At 34.9% G+C, this 9,345-nt stretch overlaps 1 long non-coding RNA gene across 1 annotated transcript in view; it reads right to left on the bottom strand.

Annotated features, from left to right (window-relative positions):
- Positions 1-4,338: 4,338 nt before the first annotated feature.
- The window catches only part of LOC309678252, a 52,449-nt gene continuing 47,442 nt past the window's right edge, over positions 4,339-9,345 (bottom strand). Inside the window, exon 3 of the long non-coding RNA XR_014269739.1 lies at positions 4,339-5,129. This is a non-coding gene — a long non-coding RNA (uncharacterized lncRNA). The remainder of the gene's footprint in view (positions 5,130-9,345) is intronic.

Here is a 9,345-nt window from a genome sequence, read left to right as displayed (position 1 = left end):
CTTTTTTCTCTTCACGTAATCTAACCACTGGAGCCACAAATAATTGTCATCCTTAGGAGTAAATCAGTGGACTTAAATCAGAGTTTCATACTTGGCTTGGTATAAAGCCAACAGGTTACTATTAACCATTTCTAGTTCAACAAGTTACTATAGTCTTAACTTCATATCTCTTGCTAAACCTTCTAAAATGAACATAGTTTTCTAAAACTTTGAGGACAAGGCAAAGACATCAGAACTCTTTCAACTCTATTACTTCAGCAGCAAAGATTGGGCCATAATCCAATAAAATAATAGGTTGCTTTTGTTAAAGCCTAGTTAGGTTAAATAAGCCTGTTAGATTATTTTACAGTTCTAACTATGTTCTAATAATTTGTATTATTTTTTTTTTTATATCAGAATGACAAGATGACACATCCGGGCAGTTAGTAGTTTAGCATTATTTTATCCTTTTTACAGAAATTTCCAAATTAGATGTAAATTTAATTTACTGCAATATAGTTCAGACTGCATTTCTTTACCCCACACAGCAACAACAGTAACTGGTCTTAAACATTTAGCTAAGACACTTATACTTGGTAGCTGGAGAGAAACTTTTTCATGACTTATAGCCCAGGCACTAATAAATCTTTCAGGAAAAAAAAAGTTCTTTAAGGATCTCCACAAGCCAAACCCACCGTTACTACAGTTATTAAAAAAAACTGGCTTAGGATGACCAAATCCCTAGGAGCCTGTGATCACATATCACAAGGACAAGCAACTGACAGACATACTTTCATCTAAATGAAGTTTACGTTAAAGTATCAGAGGCTGGTGGCCAACTGACTTGAAGCAGCTCTGCAGAACAGGATCAGCACACCTTGGTGAACAAGAAGTTAGTTAAACAAAACTCAGCGGTGTACCCTTACAGCAAAGAAAACCAACCCGTTAGAAAGGCACCTTCTCAACTAAGTGATTCCGGAACAAGATATCTAAAGACAAGAGAAGTGTGCGTATTACTTCTGATGTACTAACCTTGACTGATTGGGGTTTTTGCCTACTGGCCTTTTGTGGGGGAAAAAAAAAAAAAAAAAATAGTAGTGCTTTAGTTCTTTCTAAAATCTAAACTGAAAGGGCAAAGACACACGAGAACATATTTGCAAGAAGCAGCATGTGGTTTGCTTGCAATAGCTAATACAGTTATTGCAGGATGTTAGCTACAGGTGGAGAATTTAAAAGGATATTCTTAGAGCATTACAAACCTTTGAAAGCCAGACAGGACAGAGGACTGCTGGCTGCACTGGGGAGCTGACATTGGATCACTCTGGCACACGTACAAAGCTCAGAAGTAAAAAGCATCTCTTTAAAGCACAAGTTCTCTTTGTAGCTAAGCAAAAGTTACAATGCTTAACATAAAATTGTATTCACAACCAATCCTCATCCCAATTGATAGGCATTAGGAGAGGAAGGATAATATACTTTGTACATCACAATAACATTAAAAACAACAGTAAAACATAACCTTGCATTTGAAATAAACAATTATAAAAAATGCCTAAGTCCATAACTATGGTCAAGGGCTGCACAGATAAGAAGTTGGGTTTACATCTAAGTATTTCATACAAAACCAGGATGAATAAGGCAAAACCCAATATATGGAGAGATGAAAGAGCAAGCCAGAAGACTTTTATTCAATCACATATTCCTCCAGGGAAAAAACCTCTCAAATACATTCATAGTGGCCCACCTTATGTGACGTTCCAAAAAAATATACTGTTACACCAGCAGATGACAGTATAGTACTGAACAACTGCGGGCATAGTTTCTTCAATAAGCAGCTGAATGAAAAACTCATCTGAACAAGTAAGCAGTTTCAAAAACAGATTATATAAACAGGCTATGGTCATGCAAAAAGCAGCTGATTATCTGAAGCTGAGACTCAACAGAACATATGACTCATAAGGTCTCATGCCTACAGACCTCGCAGCTAAGGCTGAATCCTGAGAGTCATTCTGTAGGTGACACAGGCACACACTCCAGGATTGCTGATTCCCCCCTGTAACTGCATTCACAGGCAGAGCATAGAGCTGCAGGGTTAAGAGCTACTGCGGAAAAAGAAAGGACGAGCTTAAAACATAAGACTTAAGGATAGCTCAGGAAGGGTGTGGGCACAGCAAGTATGCCAAAAGCCAAGAGTAAATTCTATTTAAGAGAAAAGATACATCAAATAGTTGAAAATTTGACCTAGGACAGAGATATCAAAACATAATTTTGCAGGTAACAGAGTTGCATTAAATGATTTAGAATGGAAACGTTCTGGTTTAACATCTACCTGTACTGACAGATAACTCACAATATGATTAAATAGAAAACCAAAAACATTTTATCTCAGAAACCTGATACATACCAGAGAATACAACCCTTCTTCTATTTAAGAAAGCCATTCAGTGCCTAAATATAAAAGCTTGGAGAAGGAAGGAAAAATTAGGTAATTTGTGTAGGCTGTTTCCTTGCTATTACACCCAAGTAACTTGTGGTAATTTATTGAGGCCTGTAATGCCTAGAACAACTCTGTAACCGCTTCGCTAAGGAAATTACAGAAGCTGCTTCCCAATACAGACGGATTTACAGTACAAATTGTTAACAGTCAAACTAATTTCCCTGCTACAGGAAATATTTGCAAAAGAAGCCATTATTCAGTGAGTTAATAATGAAAGAAATCACCAGGTAAAAAGTACTAAGTGTTATATTTGTTCATTGAATATGAATCTATAATTTCTAATGGGCTAAAAAGTTTTTCCAAGAAGAAATCTATTTTGAGGGGTGTGGCGAGTTTTCCTGAAGTTAATCACTATTTCAAGACAGCTCAAAACACAGCTTTCAAACATTAAAACTCTGATCCATTTAGCTATTGAAAACAGATGACACGAGCCACACTTTGCTCGGTCCAATATAATTTTCCAAAAGTTATTTGGAAAAACAAAGCCCTAGCTCTTGCCAAATAATTTAGAAAGGTATACATTTGTATGAAATAGAGAATGTTAAAGTTGAATGGAAGCAAATATGTCCAGAGCCCTCCAAAGTTTATACTTAAAGTAAATTTTAAGAAAAACCAAGAAGACTTAAGAGATGGTTCAAAGTCTTCAAAGTAAGACAATTTCAATTTCATTGGTTGTAGCAGTAATGAATCCTTATATACTGATACTCCATCAGTGGAATGGAACCAAAGGCAGCAATATTTGGAGAAAAAGTTCCAAAGTTTCATGATTATTTGCAAATACCAAATACTAGCTTCTGCATTACCATTCGATTTATCTTTTCAGATGTAATCCCAAATTTTCCAAAATTTTTCTCACTTATCAAAAAGGGGAAACAAGAAAACAAAAAACAATAAAGACCTTTTTGCTCATCAATAACTGCGTTAAAAAAACATTTGCCCTTATTAATACGGTGCACATGTCAACGTCCTTTGCAATGTACTGTATATTTTTCACGTCAGGCCTGTTAATTTCTCAGTGAAAACCATAGATAGATTGTTAAAAAGGTACTGTTTTTTGCAGGTGAAACACGTTTTAGTAATTATTAATCCATCCATTGCAACAACATACATACAGCCTTTCTAACAAAACCACAGAATTTAAAGAAATCATCAGCATTTAGGACTAGTATTTTTCAACCTGGCAGAATCCCGATATTTTGACAGGCTAACTAAAATTCTGTCCCAGACTACCAAGAAAAGGATGCACATGTCAACAATACAGTATGTTTTAATTCGAGAAAGTTCCTAAAGCCAATTCCTAGACAGCGGTCAAGTCAGAAGGACATTGAGAAGTACAAAGCACAGCAAGTAGAAAGTTTTCAGGTTGATACAATAGTTTCTTCCCTGGTCTTACTCAGCTCACCCACACACAAATTGGAAAGCTATTAACTTAACATTCATTAGATTACTTTCTGCTAGTTTGTCTTTCAATGCACTGTTTTCCTTCTCTAACTCAAGCATTACTCCCCTGAAGCCCATGTTCTCAGCAGTTGTTGATGAAAGACCTATTCACCAAATAGGATATGGCAACTGGGAAGGTTTTGTCCTACAAGGGGCCCAAAAATAAAAACAATCAGATTCTTCAGATTTAGTTTCTGTATTTGTTTAGCTGAAATTGTTGACCACACACACACAAAAAAGCAAAACCCAGAAAGCACAACCATACAATACTAATTTAAAACATATCCAAACTATTTTAAAAAAATCATATTATTTGCATAAAAACATTTTTAACACTTCTTTTGTCCCATGAAACCATTAACTTTTTCCTATACTAAATATATGTACTTATGGTATCTTGCATGCTTGGAAGCTCTTCTGTCTGAGCTGATTTCTTGTTTGAAAAATTCACTAGGGAAAAAGCATAAATTGGCTCTTAGCATTCCCCCAATCCTTTTCAATGAATCATGAAGATGATCTGGATTATTTTAATTGTATATAGTGTTAAAATATTAAATATAATCATCCTTTCTAAAAACCAATACATAATTCACAGTTTTTTAAGATGCAAAATACAATAAACCAACTGGTTTACACTAAGAGAAGCCCCCAATATTTAAATTTTATTTGCTATAAAGAGAATAGAGGACATTCCATTCAGCAACTCTGTATTCTTAGTGAAAATTTGTTATTTCAAACTTTTATTTCCCTCAAATACACATATATAAAAATTATGATAGCCTTCCAGTGAAACTTCTGACTCAAAATATTCTTGAAACTATGCAAAGATTCTTTTGTTATAAGACTGGCCACAGAAACAACTGATGTTCCTGTTTATACAGATAGGAATCCACAAGCAAACAAACTTAGAAAATGCCTTTCTGGCAGTAGTGAAGTAAGGGGGGGGGTTTCTTTTTTCTTTTTTCTTTTTTTTTTCCTTTTTCTTTTTTCTTCTTTCTACCCTCCCCTCCCTTTTCTTCTTTTTAAGAACATGCTGCTTCTATACTTACATGTACAGTTTGTAAATTGTAGCTTTAAAAATTATAACGGAACAACTATTCAGGTACATGTAGTCCAAATATGAAATCAGTCACTTACTTGTCCTTAGCAAACATTCAAGCACAGCATATTTTTCAGAGGACCTTCAGAATCAGAAGTCATTTTAAGTCACATTCTGAAAGAAAAAAAGGCTGTACATTAAAGAAAAAGTGCTTCCTTTTAAATTTTTTGTCTAATATTAATAACATTACAAAAAACTAAATGCTCAATATTGAGGTATTGTAAGTGAGTTTTAAACATGGTTGACATTAAAATAACTGTAACCAATTGTCATCTCTGCTATATACTAAACAGCTCAAAAGTCTGAATCTTAAATCACAAATGCCACCCAGTAAGTTAGACTTCCTTTCATATAAGAACTAAATATATTTATTTTAAATGTAATTTTTTTTTCACTTTGGAAGAAATAATGAAACTGTTGTAGATGTTTGATCTTAGTAACTTTTAAATCTTAATATAAAAAGCTGCAGCCCCTAACTATTTTGTGAAGTTATGACTGGCAAGTAAAAATTAAGTGCGCAGCCACTCTACATCAGCCCCGTACACATTGCTTGGTACATAACTATTACATGAGAATAGCAAACTGCTTTCAGAGCTATGAACACTCAGGTTTCTGTTACTCTGTTTTTCTATGAAATTCTAGGAATGATTAATCCTTATTATCATGTGCTTTATACAAGGTATGATTAAGTGTACTAATTAGTGAGATTCTGGGTCTCTATAGAGAATTACAGTAACTTAGGAAAAGTTTTAAACAACAGCTGTGTGATTGAATTGACTTACTGAAAACTGCTTCAAGCCCTACGTAAAGCAGAGGCTGTTCAAGCTAATTAGAAAAATAAATTGCTCTTGGGATATATTTATGAGACATTCACATGTAAGCACACACCATAGCCCTACCCAAAATCAAGAGTTTCAAAATTGATACTTCTACCCAGACTACTTAATAGGCAATCACTAGCAGGCAGGTAAAGGAGTTTGATTCAAGTAGCTCATTTCTTAAGAAATTAAACTGAAGCTTTTCATATCAACTGGTTGTATATGCGTTCATCTGCTATTTTAAGTATCCCTCTGACAATACTGATTGTAGCTTTATTTATATGAACTAGAATTACCAATTAGAAGGTTGATTGACAATGTGGTCACGTAAGAGTAAGCATCAAGGGTAAATTGCCTCCTAATTAAAGGCTTCTATAACACCATTTTATGCTAAATCAACCTCTGCTAATCATGGAAACCAGAACAAAAGTATACCCCAAAAAAAAAAAAAAAAGAAAAAAAAAGTAAGAAATCTTAAGATGCAGTATAAAAAAATATTTGCACATCATGGGAAATTAAATCCTTCAGTTGTTAATTTCTGTAAAAATGCTAAACCAGACCTATACTACACTCAGTGGTAGTTTGCTATCTAGCTTCAACTGGGATGGTCTTATACCCCGCAAGGGTTATTTTCTGATGTGTCCACTGGACAGAATTTATGAAACAAAAAGGTAGCATAAATTACATTCACCGTTCCGTTTGACGTGAGTTTTTTCCTCAAATTTCTACAACAGCTTGATAAACTGGTGAATACACTTGTGCACAAACAGGAGCATTCAACAGAATCGCAAACAAAATTCTCACTGAGAAGTTGATCTATGCAGGAGAAATGAACAGCACAAAATCACTTAAAAATGGGAGATTCAAGACCCACAAGTATCAAAAGGATTCTACATGACTGGAAATGCAAGGGGAAAGAGAAGAACCCTGAAAATGTGCTAAGTTGAAGACCACATAAAAACCTGAACGCAACTTAAATTAGCTTTAGAATATTCCCTTTATATTCCTCTCAAATAAATATTCATTCCATGAATGTCAATATCTGAGCTGTTTAAACAGAAGATGGAATACAACTTCTCAAAGAAGTACTGCAAGTAAAGTAAATAAAAAATAACCTTCTGAATAATCTGAAGGCTCTGGAAGTGTTAGAAAACCATCTAGAGCAGCATTTGCACTCATTTGGTGTGGCCAAACACTGCAGAAGAACCATCAACTGGCAGGGCAACCTAGACAGGTACTCTAAATTCTGTTCTACAGACCAGGATGAAATTAAAACAACCTGAAGCAGGGATGAAAACCCTACCCAGTAAACCAAAAAGTTAACACCAAATACACTACAGTAAAATTTTGCCATATATCAAAAGTAAATTAGACCTACTATATTACTACCACTATAAATAAAACAGTATGTTAAAATTCTATAATCTAATAAATCATTACATTGTTATAATCTACAACATTTAAATGAAAAAATAAAATACGACCCTCTTTTTCAATTGTACTTGGTCTTTTCCTGCTAATGAAAGCCCAAACTCTTACATACTGAAAACTGACCATTCAACTCTGTTACAACTACTCAAAACTTTTATGGTTCCTCTTCTGAGTACAGAGATAACAGCCAACTTCTTAACTTTTTAAATACAAAAAAAATATTTTATTTCTACATCATTTTCTGTTCTGTTTCACATTAATTAGTTTAGGTTATTAGAGCGCCTGAATCAAAGCACAGTCATGCGCTAAGCAATTGCCAGTCTCAGAGGCAGTATTCTTCTAAAAAGCCTGGCATTTGGGGCTGTGCAGTCAGCTTCTCCACCAGCTCTCACCACACCAGTACCACTTTCAACACGTGTGCATACTATTTCCTGTCTAAAAAGTGCTCAACCAAAAAACAAGAGTGCTCCCACAAAAACATCTTTCGGCATGTTTTGATCTCAATGAGCTCAACATAGTGACCTTCGACTGATTTTCCCAGTTTCAGGATGAGCTACAGTGATATTCAGTTTACACCATACAGAAACTAGGCATCCAACATAGCCTGGCTACCAAATTTAAGTGTATATCCGGTCTCATTTTTAAAACACATACAAGTTAAGAAGATTACATTACAGTTTGGATGGGATGGCTAAGTGACAAGCCATATTGTTGCCTGTAGCACAGAGAACAACAATATGACAGAGAGCTAAAGCTACAGTGCTTTTACGGTTAAAAATATACATATATATTCATAGTAAAATGTGCCAGATATGGTAAACACAATTGTTGCTTTTTGAAAGAAGACATAAAAAGGATTGTCTTTGTAATCCTCCTTAAATGTTTCAGAGATAATCAATGTGCCTGTTTAAAAAAGAGATCAAATACAATATACGACACTTCAAACTACGGTACATAAAACCAACGTAATTTTAAACCTCCTCTGGGGGCGGGGAAAAATACAGCAGATAAAAAATGCCACTGAACCTTAACTACAGCTTTGTGAATCTGAAGGTACAATGTAACAAACTACCAAAACAGATAAAGAGACTCAAGTACACTGAGTTAATAAAAAGGTTTTGGTGTACTATAACTATTTTGTACTAAAAAGTCTTAACTTATTTTTTTAGATTAAAGCAGCTATACTTACATGATGAGGCGAACAGCAAATTATATTAATTATACTGATACATCATTATCTTAATCTAGCACTTCCATCAGTACAATAACTAATAAAATACTATTCCAAAACATACTCATTTGATCATTCTCCACTTCCTCCCCCCCCACACCTCCTCAGCCAAAAAGGCCATTTACTAGATAATAAATAACTGACTCAGAGACTTCACTGAATCGGGGCTGTCAGTTAAAAATAATAATAATAAAAAAATTTTAAAAGTGCCATCTAAAGTCAGGTAGGCAGTGAAGCACACCTTGTTGCAACATGTTAAATAATCTTAACTCGGCACATATCCTTTTATATTATACATTCCGTCTTAGGGAGACTATAATTTTTCAGGCCTTGTCAGGTTTCATTTACCAATTCCCCTGCAGTGTTTAGTAAGCACTATGCACTCCTCGGCTATTTTTCAGACATGACAATTAGCTTGAGCCTTGTTCACTTTGCATACATTAAAATGACAGGACACTTTCAGTTAAAGGATGGTCAGAGGTGGAACACACTCAGAGTGCGTCTCCTGTTCCTCTGATAAATAATGCGTGTGCTCTATTTTTGGAATGTCATTACTTGTTAATTTGTTTCCTATACGTCCCTGTTTGCCAGTCACAGCAATAGATATAGGACCTTGTTATAACAAACCAAACGTATGAAAGAGAAAAGAGGGGCTCCAGTGAACTCACTGTTATTAAAAGAGTAGTCTTTATCCTTATGCCTTCACCATGCCTTGCAGAACACGTACAAAAATTTCTCACCTGTCAGCTCTTGCACAAAGCACTGTGGTAGAGTGGCTACTGAATCCAGAGACACGGAAGTCACGTTCTAGACTCAGAACAACTGCTGCTGCCCTCATAACCCAGCTGTG

Source organism: Vanellus vanellus (assembly GCF_965231255.1).
Source record: "Vanellus vanellus genome assembly, chromosome: 15".
Lineage (NCBI taxonomy): Eukaryota > Metazoa > Chordata > Aves > Charadriiformes > Charadriidae > Vanellus > Vanellus vanellus.
This window is presented reverse-complemented; position numbering and strand designations above follow the sequence as displayed.